Source organism: Anopheles aquasalis, chromosome 3, assembly GCF_943734665.1.
Source record: "Anopheles aquasalis chromosome 3, idAnoAquaMG_Q_19, whole genome shotgun sequence".
Taxonomy (NCBI): Eukaryota; Metazoa; Arthropoda; class Insecta; order Diptera; family Culicidae; genus Anopheles; species Anopheles aquasalis.
In genome coordinates this window covers 49134953-49153548 of record NC_064878.1, presented here as the reverse complement: position 1 = coordinate 49153548, position 18596 = coordinate 49134953, and the positions used below count along the sequence as shown (strand labels likewise).

The following is an 18596-nucleotide window of genomic DNA, read 5'->3' as shown; positions in this document are numbered from 1 at the left end:
ACCAATGTCGACGAGCCTGTAATCTGATAACCCACATAAATAATAACATCCTCAATCATCAATCTCCACCTGAATGGCCAGCAAGGACTGCAGCAGAACGAGGATAACATTCTTCAAACCCCATCGAAGAAGCTCTTAAAGCAAGACCCCTTACCAAGACGGTTAACCACTGGTCCGATTCCGATTCCCGTCTCGATTGAACCTTTTTCTAGCGCAAGAGACGGAGAGCATAGAAAGCTAGCGCTCTGCAGGAACCCCGAGTGAAAGGAAAGGGCATCCATCGTCTATCCATCCGTTCATCCATCGAACATCCATTTGCTCTGGCTAACCATTAATTAGACTGGCCGTAGCGGCGAAAGCACTAACCCGCCCCAGCGGCAAGGCAGCCAGGAATGGCAGGAAAGAGCGGATCCAGGTAAGAAGGCCATCGGCATCGACGGAGCGGAGTGATCGGTGTTTGTAGGTCAGCATCCGAGCACATTGGAGGCACATCGAGAACCGAGAAGCGGCACCAGCAGCCCAGCAGACACATCAGAGGCAATAACCCAAATAACCCACTTCGAACGTCCAACTACGATCAGACCCGGGCGGGGTTTGATGATTCGCCGATGATCTAGTTCAACTTGAACAGCACAGCTACAGATCATCGCATCCTGTTCATCGTGACCCGGCAATGGGCAGTGCAAGCGAAGCCAAGAAAATCCTGTACCATAAGTTGGAAGGAAAAATCATTTGATAATTCACACGATTCATTTGCTGTGTCGCTTGACGACCAACAGAGTGTTTGACTCGATCAGATGCAAGTGGAATTGGCAAAATTGGAAAGCATAGAGCACCATCTCGGCGGGCGGGGCGACAGCATAACCAGTAGTGTTATGCACGGTGTTTACAACAACACAATGTTGCGGGCCCCACCATACCGGTGAAAGCGCTAATGAATCTTTAATCGACCACAAATCGACGGAGAAAAGGCAATCAAATTTGGCCTCTAAGGAGGAGGAGGAATCTCGCAAATCCACCATGCACGAGCGCGCCATCAGTCCAGAGAGCTCGATGAGCGCAATCCGATGAATCCGATGTTGTTTCCCATCGTGCACGATCGCGAAACCGAATGTTACACGTTGTGTTCTACTTTCACCGTTTCCGTTTCACTGCCAGTACCGATGAACCGGACAAATTCCATCTACCACCACACGCAATACATCAAATGGTGCTTTTGCCAAGTGCTATATCATATCGTAAGTAGCATCATCTCGGTGGGCCGTTTGATAGCTCGTCGTCAGCGTAATCACTATCAAAACAGACCAGTGCTGGGGTACTAGCTAGCATCCTGTGTAAATGTAGCTAACCAGCTAAAGTAGCAAGCATCACAGATAGAGACCATGTAACGGCTTGTTGATGAGAAAGACATAAAGAGAGGCGAAGAAGGGCGCGCGCCGCTCGTTCGTTCGTTCGTAACGGACCCGTTTATGATAACCGCCGGTCAAATGACCCGCAGAGGCAATGGCTGTAGAGCGTGGAAAAGAAGAAGAAGGCAGAGATTGTCATTCGACAGATTTTCGGAATCATTTCATTCCATTCCGCCCCGCACAGCTCCATATTCCCTTTCCTTCGTCTTCGTATCTCTTTCCCTGATTTATCTTGTTTTGCCTCTTTTTTCCCCTCCAGAAGACGCATTAATGCTGCTGCCTAGACAGAGAGGATAACGAAGGCACGCGTGCACGAAAGGAAAGCACCACCAGCGCCAGGAACGGAATCAGAGAGAGAGAAAGAAAGAGATTCATAAATAATTTAGGAAGGGAGACACATCCATCCAGTCGCGTCAAGCGCTCTACTAGTAGGACACCACGCATATGAAGTGAAAGATGTTATTACGTTGGGGGAGAGGGTGGCTGGAGTGAAACGGTTGATCCAGCCTCCTCGCACCCACCCCCAAGGGCAAGGCAGCTTCATGTTTTATGCAGCTACACCGAGAGGAGACCAAGATCCGTAGCTTAATGCCCATGAAATGAGATGATTCCAGGGCAGACATTCCGTTTTGTGCAGCGTCCGTAATGCTTAAATTGTTTTTATATCTTGTTAAGCTATCTGGAGGTTTAATGGAATTGACTTTACTGGCAATGACAAGCGTAACATGTACGCTATTCCAACGCATAGCTTTTGCCTCGTCCCTGTTCATCCCGTGGCATAACTAATTACTCTAGATCATCCTCAGCTCCATTCGGTGGCAGAATGGCTTGACATTCGTTTAGCTGTGTGTTGGTTTATTCAAACGGAGCATCATTTACCATAAAAAACGGTCTCTCAGTTGCGCAATACTCGGTGTATCCTATTACAAATCCAGCAACGTGCTCCTGTTCCTCTTTTTCAATCCATCAAGACGTACCTTGTGGTGTCAATAAACTGTCTGTTTAGCAGCAGCAGCAGCAGAATGGAACGAGATGCTGATGCCAAACCACCAAGAACACGAGCACTCTTCACGAGAGGCGCGCTACCGCGCCCGCGCTTGATGAGGACATTAGAATTCAATTACTGGCACGAGACGCAGCACCGCAAGAGCGTCTAGGACGGATGCATGGACTACACTAGACGCCCAGGGGTGGGAGGCTGCAACACCAACCGAAAGAAAGCACCATCACCGGCCCAGAAACTGAAAGTGACCACCTGTTGTCGTAAACCATCTGTATCTACTACCTACTGCTCGTGTCGGTCTTCGCCTCCTCCACGGAAGCGCCAAAAATAGATCAGACGCACAGACAGAGCACGATGCTGCGGAAGGTGGGCGCCCGCAGTGGAACGCGAGTGTTTACGCTCCGGTTCCGTCAAAAATTAGACATTTCGATGCAGCAACACCGCCCGTTGCTGCTTTCTGCCCACTCGCTGCTGCTGCTGCTGCTAGCAAATGGAGGTCGGTATTTTGTAGTCGCTGAACACAAAAAAAAACTGGAATATTATCTTTTGCCAGTTTGTCTCTGTGACTGTGGAGCGGCGTCGGGTTAAGTGGCTCCATAGGAACGAAAATAAATAAAACAATCCAACGGGCGACCTAGACAGGGACAGAACGGAATGGTGCGAATTTGACCTCCTGCTCCTCTGTGCCACCTTTTCAATTGTTTCATTCGCTGCTGTTATTGTGGACGCTCTCATAAAATATGTTCCCATTCCGCATGGTATCAAGTCCTTGATTCCCTCCAAAAGAAAAAAAAGAGCGGGAAAAAGCGAGGTTTTCTAAAGTGGAACCCCCGGCTAATGGAACCCAGTGCTACCGAAAGCAATGTGCCTTTCAAATAACCATTATTACGCGCGCACAGGCCCGCGAAACTTTAGCGAAACCAATTTTTGGCTCTCTGAAGAGCTAAACATTAAAGTCCTCGAACGCCAGGCCATCCCAGAAGCTCGTTTTAAGCGGCAGCCACCGCAAAACTCATTGCCCTCTTCCTGCCCTCGATCGCTGATGAGGCGACAGGTGAGTTTCTATTTTTGATTGCCACACCAACGGAACGGCAAAACCCGGAAAGCCGTCCCGGGGTCCACTGCAGCAAGTTCGCGAAAACATAATCCTAAGTATGCTGCCAGCTAGCGCTTTCCTTTGGAGCATTCGCTCATCAGCACCACTCAACACTCTTGGCTGTGACGAACGACCGTTGGGCCACTACGAAATGACTTTCACTTTAAGATGCACGGTACGTTTTTGCATTCGCCCCGGTGAGGGATCAGACCGAGCGGATTGAAGCTGTTAACGAACAAAGGTGCTGCTGCAGCAGATGACCTTTCCGCTGCCATCTCAGCGAGGTTGGTCGAGAGATGATGGATAGCAGACGATCGAGCGAAACAGATTTATACAATGCAATGCCCCGCGAAAAGGGAAAAATGATCCTTTCCGAGAGAGGGGGAGAAAGAGAGAGAGACTTCTCCCCATATTAACACCGCAATAGACCGGATAGCTCTTTAAAAATAGTGTTCACTCACTGGAAGTGCACTGATGGCAAGACACAAGAATGTAACCTACATTTCGTGCCACTCAACACAAAATAGTAAATCATTTCTATTTTAACGTCCACACCACAGGCGCGCTCCTATGCTGCACTGTATGCAGCACCGTCAAACACTCTGTCGTCACTTTCGGTGTCGGATTTCCCGACCAAAAAATGGGAAAACCGGGGAAACCATTCGTGTGTTTCCCCCACGTGCGTTGAGGGTCTACCGTTTGACGCACGTGACGAACGACATGCTCGAACAGAGGCACAACCATTTAGTAGGACACGCTAGCCCAGGAATGGTTGAAATTATGCTGCTGTGTCACATCATTTATGTTGATACCGAAATTTTAAAGGGAGGACAAAAACCTACCTAGCATGAGGGGCCCCTTGTGTCTAAAGATAAACATATTATGGGGACAACAGAACAACAGAAAGGAGCAAGTGGAAACCGAAGGAGAAAAAGCAAACAGAAAACTTTTAAAATTCTTTGATGGGGAGCTCACGACACAAGGAAGTGAAAGCCAGTGCCAGCTTTGCTCCCGGTTTATCCTCTACGCACAGGAGAGAACACACTGAACGGCGAGCTGTTCCAGGGCGGGTTCCTGAATTTTTCCTAAACAAATAATTACACGATGTAACGACCTAGCCAGCATAAGTACTGCCTAGCAATTGGCCTTTTGCTTGACAGAAACAGGAACTCGCGCGCGCACACACAGCTACCTCATTTTGAGGTCCTGGCGGTACGCAGCAAAGCAGCATTATTAAAATGTATATGCGGCGCCCCTCCACCAAACTCCAGGCATGTGTCCTAAGGCGCTTTTGATTCGTGAAATTAAATTAAAACTTTACCTTCGTTGCCTTCGCCTCTTCCTGGTAGAATGTAAATTTGCGCGCTTTTGAGAGGTCTCGCTCTCCACGTTGGGCAAATATCCCTGTTGGTAATTCTGGCCATCGACGGCTTTAACGAGGCTTTAAATGTACAGGAAATGCTTTACATTGTTCGCTGTTTGAAGGGACTGATGGAGCCATGATGGATTTGGAAGGTCGGAAGTAATGGAAAAGTCATCGAATTGAATGTTCTCTAAAACCAATAACCAGCAGCAACATAGGAAAGGACCTGGCTGGAATGGAAGAGGGAATTGCGGGAAAATTAGGCGAACCCAATTGGCCAACCCCAACTCCGAACTCAAACTTCTGCCAACCATTCATTGTTAATGTAACGAAAACACAAACAAGTAATGAGCGAAGTCAGTCGCTGGCGTGAACCAAGCGTGAAATGAAGGCCCGTCAGTCACGGGAGCTTCAAGAAGGATTCAACCTTATAACGCTCTCCCATAAAGGGACACGCCAACGTCGTTTCGTTCCTTTTTTGGTCCACACTTTTAGGCCAAAATAATAACAAAACAGGCGGCCGGAAGTTCAGGGGACAAAACACAATCCAGAGGGAACAGAGAGACAGAGCAGCACATGGCTCACAAACAATGACACCGATGACGTGTTGGCGCTGTGGGAAGCTTCCTTGCTCTATCTCGTTGCTGCTGCTGGTACCTGGTGGAGGAAAGGACTCTCGTCTCTTCTCGAACCCCTGTGCCCTGTGAAGCAGAACCACGACACACAACACAACACACGACAGGTGTTTTGTTTGCTTCCATCGAAAAAGTCGGGTCTTAAGATGGTTTTCGGGGAAAAACGGAGGACGCCAAAAGCAAAGAGGACGAAAGTCAAAAACAGGTTTCTGTTTGCTGCAGCAGGTAGCACCCCGCGCACCGTATCTCTTCAGTGCTGTCCTGTCTTTTGATCGTCCGTTGGTCCTGGGAATCTAAGGGGATGAGATGCGCGACCGTGTCCCTTTGAAGGATTCACTCCCTAACGCGCGTCATACACCTCGAGGGAGCTGCTGCTGCTCTTCCGCCTCGCTGGTGACCTCTGGTACTGACGTGAGCACTTTGATTTGTTATTACCAGCTTCCAGAGCTTTATCTTTCCAGAGGGTGGCGGTGGTGTTCAGGTGGTGTTGTAGCTGGCAAGGGTCGTTCCGCTGGTTTCGTTTCGTGGCTCTTTGTTCAGGTTCGCTTCAGGATTGGAGGCTTCAACCATTTTGGACTTTCTTTTGATCAATTTCTAATGCTCTTCCCCTAAACGGGTGGACGGTTCTTGTGGAGGGATTTCAAAGTTTCTTAATGAGGAATGTTTAAAAAGTGGAATCGACAATTGAAACCCTTTAAGGAAGGAGCAAAAGGATTATCAAATATGAAGTTAATACCTTCATTTAAAATTATTTATTTTGACCGGAATAGTATTTCCAGGACGAAAGAATGGAAAGGCTGTACTGAAAAAGTATGTTTAAATCAATTTGTTAAGCATTTACCCAACTGATTCAATAGAAAATAGATAACAACGCAATGATTCAACGACAAACTAATTGTCATTTCGTATGATAAGTGTTGTTGTAACATTAAAAAACTGTAAAGCGAAGTTGCAATTTAAAAAGTACCCAGAAAAGGAATAGAATTTATGGATACTTCTCTTGAACTGTTTTAATTTCAATTTGAATTTCAAATCAGTGTTAATCAACAAACATTAATGAGAAAGTCGTCTTCTCCGGTTTAATGAATTCATGAAAATTAAAATGTAATGAGAAAACAATCCAATTAACGCAGATTCCGCACACCAAACCAAAGCAAATCGATTCCAAGCACGGTTGCGGCAAATCAAACAAGGGGCAAAAACACCACTCGACAAGCAAACCACAACACAGGAAAGTTGACGAGGCTGGCTGGACAACCAGGTAATTGAATTAGTGGCAATACTCGCCAACCCTGAACTCGAAGAAGAGTCAGGTGCGTAAGGAACCATCACTGCACGTCATCGTCTTAAAGCCACGCCATGGACACTCCTGACGCACCGACCTGTTGCAGACGGACGGGCGATGGAAATTGAAATTTGAAATCGTCAAGTAGCTCTCTCTCTCCCTCTCGGTGGCTGCCAATTTCCTTCTACAGGATACGCACTCCTCCAGACACTTGCCAGCATGCTTCGAATTGAAAGTGAAACCATACTAGAGCTGACCCAGCGGCTACTACAGACTTGACTGCCCGCTTCATTATTTCTACCTTCCCTTTTGGTAAAGATTGAATTTCGTGCAACATTACATGGTTTCTATCTGTTTTCTAATGCCCACACCACGTAGAAGACGGCACTTTCTCTCTTTACTTTAAGAGTGGCTTCAGCCCTTGGAAGCTCTGATTTGTGACGGTTTCATTTCCCTCCCCCCGAAAAACCGGCCCCAGCCGAAGCGAACGAAACCCCGAAATGAGATGAAACAAATCAACGCGAAAAGCGCGAGATCTCTGAGCATCCAAAGGGTCTACGAGAGCCGGCCGGCCGGCTTCGAGGGTATGGCTTCGCCTTAAGCAATGCTAATTTAATGCCACACCATCACCATCAACATTTGTCATCCTACATAATTTGCTCGTGTTTGTCTTTATGCCGTTTTTGCAGAGCGCTGGTGGTTGGCTCCATGTTCTGGGGCATTCCGTCTGCACACAGCACAGGCTGCGGTCGAGACGTCACCGCCACCGCCACCACCAACGCCACCACGCAGATCAATTAAAGCGGCTTCATTTAAAGTCCAAACAACACTCAATTAGTGCGAGATGAGCGCGAGCAGAGAGTGCAGCCGGGCGAGCATAACACGATTTCCGTTAAATAAATAAGTAAATGAGTAAATAAACCAACCCTTCGGTCCCCCAACTGTTGTTGTCGTTGAGGGTCGTCCATCGCACGTTCTGTCGCCCTCCATTTGTCATTTGCCTATCTGTGCATCATCATCATGTTGCGATGGCACCACCACGAAAACAGAGCGGCGCCACAGCTGCGGCTGCTGCAGTCTACTGGAGGCAGACAAACGCCAGCGGCACCAGCAGAAAGCATAAGTACCGGTCAATTGATTGGACATTTTTATTATTTCATCGTTCGCTTGTGCAACGCCATCAGCAGTAGCACCCTCATTCCACGGGTATATGGCTTTAATTAATAAATTTTTGAAATGAAAAACGGTTTCAGTAACGATCGCCGCCAGTTTCCTCAAATGGTACTCCGCGGGCGAAGGCAGCAAATAAATCTTTCAATCTGGCGCGGAATCGTCGGTGATAAAATTGCGTGCCAGTTTGGTAGGGCGGCCACCAATTGCCCCCCGGGGGAGGGAGAGAAGGAAAGGAAAGCAAGAATGCTGGTGGCAAGAAATTGGAGCGCCAAGCGAGCGTGTCTCGCGGCGGGGTTCACGGTGGGTGACGTTGCGTTTCGATTTCATTCGAACCAACCAACCGGCAAGAGTTCGGCCAGCTTGACTGGCTGTCTGGAATGGTGTTAAATGATACGATGATACGGGTAGCTAGAGCTACGGACCACCCTCCACTACTCATTGCGCGTCTATTAAGCCGTTTTGGTGCAGTGGTCCTCAGTGCATTCGGTATCTTTGGCATCTGATCCCCGGTGCATGTGCCAAGGGACCAAATTGAAGCAATTGATGCAAGCAGCACGATGTGGATTGAGAGATTTCTCGTTAAAAGACGAGCGTTAAAAACGAACACGAGTATGACACAAAATGCAGGGAAAAATTAGCAAACGAGAACAGAGCATGGCAAAACGAGGTCCACATCCGAATCATTAATTAAAACCCGTTGGGATGTGTGATTGACACAAAAGAGGGGTCCCTGTCCTCCAAAGCGGTCGCTGCTAAGATGTAGCAAGTGGTTTTTCCTGTTTCTTGTCCTTCTTTTACCTTTTGCGGTCACTGATCGCATCGCGTAGAGGACGGTAAGAATCAAGGGGGGGGACACGTAATCTATGACATCCTCCGATAATTATGTTTCCATCATGCGAATCATCGACCAAGCACCGGATAGGACGACATTCCATTCAAGTCCCAACCACCACCATCGTTTAAAGGCTTGCCTCTCGATCAAGACCGCTTCGATGCGTTGACAACAAGGAATCCCTGGGTTTAGCCATCGAGAAAGACAGAGAAGGAGAGTACTGGGCGCAGCAGCACAACGCTTCAAAAGGAAAAGCCCGTGTTCATCCCAAGTGTTTTCTTTCGAACGCACTCGAAGGATCGCCTGGATCAATTTCCGAGCCTGGCGGATCATGTTGACACTCGAAGCGTACCAGGCGCGAACGCGGTCGGTTGGTTGGTTACACAAAAGATGCTTCCCTCTACTCCCAACCCATCCATCCACGAATGCTTTGATAGGGCTGATTGGAGGATGATGGGCTGGAGGTTCTTAACACAATTCGGAGGACAATTCGTTACGTAATCCTCCAGCCAAAAGAGGCCTAAGGAGCTAGGGAAACTTGAGCCCTCGTGACAGCGACATTCGTGCTGCTGCTGATAATGGGGTGGCATGTGTCGCGTGTCCATCGAAGCACGACACTTTTTGGGGCAGATCCGTGGAAGAAGGATGGACAGTCTTTAGCCGATCGAGAACGATTAAGGACGGACCGTGGGACGGTTCGGTTCTTTTCCGTCCCGTGTGCGCGTTATCGCTGTACATCATTCGAACGCGCGCGCGCTATTTGGTAGCAGGGCTCACGAATGAAACAAGCTTTTGCTTCTAATTCCTTATTTAATGGCGTCTTTATATATCCTATGCTATTCCGGATTATCAAATAGAAAACAAAGCATTGGCAAAAAGAATGAAAGAATGGTAGTCACTTTCGATTAATCTTTTAAATTATTAGATTGCGAGCCTTTTCAAACATAAGTAAATGGGAAAAATTGGAAAAGTCGGACCAAACAAAAATGATAACAACAATTCGTTATATTTCTCATACGCATAGAAATGGCGTACTCCAAAATCACTAACAAATTATTGAATAGATGAGTTTTTAAAATACAAAAAGTGGCAACAGAATCATAACTCTTCGAAAAGAACAAAAAAAACATAAACACAAACTCAATACTCAGTTGTAATGCGTTCTAAATTTAAAATAAAAAATAGATTATTGTGCTAATTTTATGTTTAGCTACCAATGTAGCAACGCTAGTCTTTCTACACTAACGCCTCTGTGGCCTTAGCAAAAGACCTCCACAGTATACCGTCCGATCTGAGGTTCATTTTTATTCAAATGCTCCCTGAAATGTCCTTTTGCCATTTGCCAGCCGGCGGTCATTAAGGGGCCAGCACGTTACATTCAAATGCAGCACGCCACTCGCCCGTTCGACGTCTTACCAACTAACGCGGGACCCACTGTCGATGGTATCAAGCACGCGATAATTAGGCTCAAGAGGTGCTCGGGCTTGTGCTCTGGTTGCAAGATGCGCAAGGTCCTTCTCTATGGGCCCCGTCGTGTAACGCGGAACAGAAGGCTTGTCGCTCGGTAGCGGTCGCTGGAGGCTCTCTCCAACCCAGGTCCCCAATGTGGTACCGACAACGACAACAACAACGCACAAGAATGCTCTCGACCAACAAACTGGTCCCACGAGTCGACACGATAAGCACAACGTGCTCCCCGTGCAGAAAGAGGAGGCAAAGCATTGATGGAGGAGCATTTCCGGTCGGTCGCCACGGAGCCACCGTCAGAACCGGTTCCTGGCGCTCGTGCCCGGACTCACTCTCTTTGTGTGCGCGTGTATCGCGGGGTATTTGTATCGAATTCGCGATCAATATGGGGCCAACCAAACAGACAAAAACAGCAGCTGCCGCAACAACACCAACCGCAATCACAATGGCATCTTTGCGAAGAAAAAAAAAAGAGCTTCGAAGGACGCTCGCTCGAACGGAACAGAACGTATCAGCAGAATCTGCCCTTTTGCGGCAATTAAGTTCCACAAATTTTCTTTTCACCCTTCGATCGGCCGGTAATCGGTGCTGAAATGGGTCCATCCTTTTGGGTCGTTTAACTTTAACCTTCAGAACCGGCAAACCTCCAGCGCCCCCCGGAGAGGGGGGGGGGGGGGGTTTAATTCGGTTCGATCACTCGTTTTTGATGATCAGTAACCAACCCACCCGAAGCACGGTGATCACAAGACGAGTAAGAAAGAGAGAGAGAGAGAGAGAGAGAGAGAGAGAGAGAGAGAGAGAGCGAGCGAGATGCTGAAGAAACACTTTCCAAACCCTCGCACCAACTAGCCAGCCGCGTAAACCGCGAATCGGGTTGCGGCATCGTGGTTCAAGAGAAAGACCACGAGGCACCATCGAGGGCATCTGCATTCGGCGTGCAGAACATCTGGTCAAAGAGCACGGAGCGGGAGGTGATGGTGGTTTAATGCTCGTGACTCGTGACTTTTCAGCCGCCGGCCAGTCCATTCTCTTTTCGTTTCGTGTTGCTCTACAGCTTTACCTCCAATTACATCGCCGAGACCGTTCCATTTGAACCGTCGCCAGGGCAGCGAAGTTGGTGCGCTTTCTACACCTTTTCTCCGGTTGAAGCGGAAGGTAAGCCCCTCACGGTTGGCCTCTGATCTCGGTCAATATCCGTCCGGCCTGGGCCGGCGGCTGCATCGAACGCCACGCGTGACCGGGATTTTCGAACGACAGTCACTCCTGGTTTGCAACTCGATGGTAAAAACAAAAAGATAACATCCTGAACAGTAAACAGGAAAGCTAAACTACCCGCTGATATCGTTTATCAACCCCCGTGGTGGAAGTGATAGTCACAATTTAGAAAAAAACACTCAATCACGCAGTAAAACAATGACTCGAGGCCACGAACGCTCGCCGGTTCTCGTTCGTTGGTGATTAATATTTGTTTGTTACCCAATGCCAACGAGCCACCAGCGCACAGTGTTTCCCCGGAAGGATGAATGGTCCTTGGCGTGGGAGTTTGGAATGTTCTAACACCGAGCGCGCGCGCGCTATCAGTGGTTTTGGATTGGATGGGGTCAGAATTAAAGAGAAAAATACCTGAGCAATGCGCTCAGGCGGCCATGGCTGAACAAACAAGAAACAGATCGTTTTGCTGTGTGACTAATGATGGCGCATTCGCCTATCTGGATGCTGGTCCACGGCTGGTAGCGCGGTAGAGTTTCGGTAGAACCGTTTCGTTTTCTGGCCGAAATTCGATTAGGCCAACCGGCTGGCGCAAAGAAATATGAAGCCGCCCTCCCCTCCCCGGTAGCGCTGGTTAATGTGACAATTAATTCCAACGGACACCTTTCGTTAATTACACATTTCTCGACACATTTCTCGACGCTCCCGTTTCCCGTTCTCACTGTCTCAGTTCTTTCTCTTCTTCAGCAGAAAGTTCGCGAAGAAGTTCAGGGACCATTTCGTCCAACGAATATTTCCATTTCGTAACCGAATAGAAAAGGAAAGGAAAGAAAGCATCAGCGAGGAAGACGATATTCCAACGGTATCAGGGGGGTTGTATTGCGCAACCGAAGCAGCAACCTCCTCTTCATTAATTCCATCAATTCCAGGATGCTTGATTGCTGCCTCGTGCTCTACTCGCTGCGATAATGTCAACAGAGGCGCGCGTGGGTCGCCACGGATGTGTGTCGGGACAAAAACCGCGAACGCAAGCAGTGCAGCAGGACACAGGGCGGGGGGGGGGGGGGGATTCGGTGGTGGCTCACGTTCATCGTACTCATTAGACATGAAGAATCAATTGAGCATCGGAGCGCACGGCCGATGTGGTGGTTTTGCTGTGGCTCAGTTTACACGGATATGGATATGTCATCAGAACGAGGGCCTGTAGCGTGCGCAGTACAACGAATCACTGTGAAAGAGGTCTCGGCAGGGTGGGGACATATGGAAGGATCAAATATTGAAACGGGAGAACGTCGAACGGGGGCCCGCGGATGCCAGCTGCCAGTCTGGTCGCTGGTTCAGCATAAAAAGCCATTAAATCCGCTCAAATGACAAACCTCGACGTTCTTATGTGTGTCTGTGTCCATGCAATCGTCATTCTCATGAACGTTCTTACAGTTATTCTGATGATGTCTGTGCAATTTACTGCTGATGCAGCATTCCATCGACCTGTGGCACCCTTCGAAAGATTTCTTTTGCAATCCGGAATCACCGACACCGGCAGAGGCCTGCGTGAAAATCCGGCGTATAAACGCGTTTCATCACAATTTAATCACGTCGCCGTGTTGCACGCGAGTGTAAGCAGCGATAACGTGTGACAATTATCGCTTCGCCGGTGGTGCTGGTGGTGGTGACAGATGATTAATTTGCACTACGACGCCGCATCGCAGCTCAGAGCGCCACGCCTCAGGCCACCGTCCATCGTGATGAAGTCCAAATGGACCTAATCACACCTGACACGAGTGTGGCCAAGCGCCCGGAGTGTGTTGTAAGTTGCTGTTTCCAACTTAAGATCCACTGCGGTTGACTTTGTGTGACTGTTTGCTCTTTAGGCTTGAGATGACTTTTCGCTACAAGGTCCCACAGCCGGTCACGCCGTGTTAATAACAAACTGGCGGCGAAATTGAACCTGCCACCGTGTTGCTGCCGCAGCGTAATGAATGAATAACTGGTGACCGAAAGCTAGCTGATTTACTGGAGAAAACACTTGATTAAAGAGTAAATTAAACGCGAAACAACGGCGTCTCGGTGTCGTGGTGCTGTTGTCTAAACGCAATCTCATTCCATCCGTCTGCTTCCAATGCGCTGTGCTGTTGTTACTGCGGATTTGTCATTGTTTTATGGCGCCAGAGGTAGACCAATTCATAACGAAGTCAAACATAACGGTAGCGTGTCACCAGACGATAAGCCACACAAAAACCGATCAGTTCATTCAGGTTACGACAACTAACAAGCAGAAGAGACACAATTCCACAAAAGGGAACTCGACAAATCAGATTACATCCTTCGCAGGTGAGACGATTCAACCGATTTTCTACTCGATTACGGTGTCCATCGATGAGGTTTCCAGTGGGTTCGCGTGGACCGGCGTCCGAACAAGTCTAGTGCGGCCACCGAATGGAATGGTGAAGCCTTCGAAAACGGGTGGCACAAACACGCCGCTGGACAACAATATGCTCACCCTTCATTTGTCTCATTTGGTGACAGAAAATAGCTAAAACAAAACCATGTAGAAAAGGAGGGCGGTAGAAGGTGCGAGGGAGGACGATGCGCTGCGCTTTACCGCCACTATCTTATCTTATCAATACCGAACTGGTTTCGTCGTCGCTGGCATGACGCGATGGCGCACAGGGAAAAACGATCGATATCGTGGAACGATTTTTTGTCCATCATCGGGTCTGGTGGTGATTGGGTTGGAGCAGCAACAGCAGCTGTTCCCCTTCCGTTTACTTGTTGACACATTATCGAATGAAATCATTGGTTGAAACGGGGCCGGTGCGTTTTTTGGGGTGGAAACTCATCATCCAAACATCCAAACGATGACAAGACGACTCAATGACACTTGAACTCGTCACATGGTGAGCTAGAAGACAGGTGGTGATATCTGTACCCTCCATTCACAATACGGAAAGGTTCTACCAAGCGTGAAAAGCACTTTCCCTACACTCCAAACCGTGAGACCTCCATCTGCTGCCGGAAAATCGCCCTTCACCCAGAGCGTATCGATGACACCTTGTCGGTGCGCCTCTTCACCTGCTGTCTGTGAATCACACAGTACTGCCACAGAATGGGTCCCAGTGACACAGAGTTTCAAGAGGAAACACACTTCAGGTGACATTAAAACCGGGAAAGAGGGGACGGACGAGAGTTTAAAGCTATCCTTGCTCTTTGGGAAGGGGGGATAAGAGTTCCCGTATTGATCGTGTTGCTATCGAGAGCTATCGATAGTCACTTGCACCGGAAGCAGAGTAAAGCCATCGCTTGTCACTCACAGCACCAAACAGCAGACGCAGCTTTAGTAGATACTGCGAATCGTCCACGGGTTGACATCATTTAACTGTCACTCGAAACGTGCTCGATGTCTAGTGCTTGGCCGATTGTTGGTCGACTCCGACGACCGCATCAGTTATGGTTTGTGCTGGATAAATGTACGCCACTAAGCAGGCATTACATGATTGTGGTTAACCATGATGCGGACTAGCGCTAGTGGGCTGCTGGACTACAATCATTACGCCGAACGAATACTTCCACCGGTCGATAATCAATCGATTAACTGGCTACCTTTTCTGAAACCGAAAACTAACCACCAACCAAGCATTCACCGATGGTCAATGGTTGGACAATTTTACGCAATAAAGCGATTCAAATTAAGAACTGGTTCGCATCGTTACAAAGGCCACTCCGGATACAAAAGACCGTTCGATGTGTTTGGAATGGTGCAATAACACTTATGCTGCTGTGTATGCTTGACACCAAGCATGGGCACCGCGTGGGCCGAGTCGTAGAAACGTGTTGACAACGAACCGTGTTGTTGGGGGACACGTGGGATGAAACGATCACCGGTTGTGTCCGTTTGATTGAATTTACATACGAGCGAACCGGAGCCCAGTAACGCCAACGCACGCCAGTAATCCTTGGTCAACGGGGGTGGCGGACGACGATGGAAAACAGAGCCGCCGACGTCCAGGTTGATATGCTGGCAGTCACTTTCCGTGACCTTCCGCAGAACTATTAACGGAGGAAAGAGAGAGAAGGGAGCCTTTCGACAGCTCGGAGCTAGGTAAGATGAAGATATCGATGCCGAATGGTCGCAAACCCAGAGTTTACAAAGACCGCGAGATGCGCGTTACGAGTTTCCAACGCTCGGGGCGCGTTTCGCAGACCGAACCAGGTCATCGAGCCGATAAGCAGTCGGTAAAAAAAACTGCATTCATCGAGCAATCGGTTGGCGGAAACAGTTAACTTCTTATCAGTAACAATCGAAGCTTGACCTGCTTAGTTGGCAATTGGCGAAGAGTGAACTCACCAACGATGAGTGGGTCTCATTACGTGTAACTTGCGTAATTCAGAAATTCATGTTGATGTGTGGTTTGTTTAAAAATTAGTAAAACTTTACCCTGTTGTTGTTCAGAAAAATATGCATTTGTTTTTTCAAAACACTTATCTTTTTTAAAGTGCTTTCATCAGAATACTAAAAAGTAACAACAATTCAGATCTGTGGTATTTTTGGGGAACTATTCTGAAACGAATCTCGTGAGCCAACGACTCAAATTAAGGAACCATAAAAGTGTAATAAAAATTATTACCTGAAACTCCGCTAAATTATTTACAGCAGCTCTGTCGTTTAAGAACATCGTATTCTATCGAGAAACATTACATCTCGGCCAAGAAAACCTTAGATGAATTCTTATAAAATATCAAAGACAGCCCAAATAAATTAATGAAAAGGTTCAAATGATATTAAACATTCAAAAATCCAACATATATCACACCATACTTGAAAATTCAAAAGCCCCTAATACCTAATCCGAAAATGTTCCCTTTCCTACCACCTAACCACACTCGATGAATTAAGGAACAGTAAAGAGCGTAAATAACTGGCACAATTCACAAATTAAACTCAACCACGAAACCACCCGGAACGCCGGCCGGTTGTGCGCTCCGCCGGAAACTGTCCATGGAAACAGAACCATGCAACCACGGCGCCTCAGGACATCATCCTTTGGCATCGGGAAATCTCAAAAAACAATAAACCAGGAAGTGATGGCTCATAAAACTCAGCCACCAAAGCAAGCAAAGGAATTCGCACCAGACAGGCTCACGAGGGGAGAGGCGGGATGGGGGGTCCTAGAATGCCATGCCATTTCCCACTTTTCCGAAATGAGCCCAACCAGCCAGCCAGCCAGCCATCTCCATGGCCCATAAAGTGGCGCTTATCAGTCCCGGCCCCTCTCTGGTGGTGGTGGCTTATGCTTTTCTTTCCCGGGGAATTGCCGTCATGTTCGCAGCAGTAATCGCGGCCACACCATCCGGAATCCGTGCACCGATAGACGAGCCTTCTGCTGCCCCTGCTCGGTGATCGCAACGCGAGTCCTGTACGAGTCTGTCTGTGGCGCGGAGATGACGCGACGAGAGATGCAGACAGCAGATAGGCGGTCTCTGCTAGGCGCCACCAGTCGCCGACAATGGTAAAGGGGATTTACGGATGCGATCGACGGCCAGGAATGGGTAGTCGTGCCAAAGGAAAAAAGGGGATCCAACGCTGCACTCGAATCGTGTCGGATCACACGAATCATAGCCGTTTCCTTTTTGGGCTATAATGTCTGCTGAGCCCTGTGAGTTCCATGTGCTGTTGCTGTTTAGTGCCACATTATGTTGTGGAATGGGGCTATGTTGAAGCTCAGATCCAACATATTTTCTGGTGGTTGAAATATAATGCAATGGAATATTACTCCGTCTCTCAAATACTCCATTGATTAGATCCCAGTGAAAATGAACGAAAATTCATCAATTCCCACATCATTTATTCAGGTGAAGCTCGACTCTTCCGTTTGCATTTACATACGGAGTCACCAGACCTCCCATTTCTCTTCGGGGCCCCTTGTTTCTCTTCAGCACCATAAACCCTGTGCCGTGCTGCTCAGCTTCTTGCCTTGCTGGTTGTTTGTTTTTTTTTTCGTAATAAAAAAAAACGGAGTAGAACAAACTCCGATACAATGTGCCCAAGGAAAGGGGGATCCATTTGCGGTCATGCTTGCATGCTTCCCCGCTCTGTCTCTCACTCTTTCACCCTGTCTCTCTCCCTCTCCACAACATAAGCATCATAACAGGCAACATAAGAGCACACCTTGGACCTCGGGGCTACCGAAGAACAAAGCCAAACAACCCAGCCATAGAACCGGCAGAAACCGTTGGATCCGTTGGTTTCGTAAGACGGCCATAAGACGCAGACCGAAAGATGGATGGAAGACACTGCTCTAAAGAGACCACGGTAGACCAGCAAAGGGGGGGCAAGAGTGTAGCGAAAGGTCGCACTGGCTTGGAACGAGAGCAGCAGCAACAGCAACAGCCGCGGAGTTGGAGGCAAATGAATGAATTTTAATGAAGCGACCCCGTAAAGCCATAAGACGACGAGCGCCGCGGCGTACGATCATCGACCGGGCGCGATTGGCGAGACCGGGCCACCGGTTGGGGAGGGTGGGTCGATTTGGGTAAGCGAAACGAAGACAAAAACGGTCGCAGAAACGCCGGCCAACTCGAGGTGGTAAAAGGGGTTTCCAGCCACCCAGCCGCTCAACACTCATCTTCTTCTCATCGTCCAATCGACCTCCGCTCCAAACCACTTGCAGCGCCAGGGAGGATGATCTTGGAATGGAGAAAGAGAGCGAGAGCGAGAGAGATACGAGGGAGAGAGTGAGAAAGCGAGCGCAAAGAAGGACAAAGGAAAGCCAGGCAACGAAAACGGGAACCTCGAACGAACCCGATGATGCCCTGGCCCAACCGTCGTCGTCGTCGTCGCCGTCAACAGGATGTAAATAAATATCTTTCCGCCGCGTAGTCCGGGACGACGACGACCTTCGTTTGGCAGACAAGGCAAGGCAAAAGGCTTACCGAGCCGCTAAGGAAGCCACTCAAATGTGTTGCTGCCGCTCCTTGAGGAGTCGCCTTTCAGCCATCCACCACCATCGATGCGACCGTGCGGATCGTGGCATGCATGCAGAGCCAGAGTAGTTCAAGCATTTTGAAATGCCTCCCTTTAATACCAACGCTACGATCGCGAGTGGTGGCGGCGACGGTGGAATCGA

The 18596-nt window shown here is 48.6% G+C and overlaps 1 protein-coding gene across 3 annotated transcripts in view; it reads right to left on the bottom strand.

Annotated features, from left to right (window-relative positions):
• Positions 1 to 18596, bottom strand: part of LOC126574091 (protein bunched, class 2/F/G isoform) — a 41994-nt gene that overhangs the window by 22018 nt on the left and 1380 nt on the right. The window lies entirely within an intron of this gene.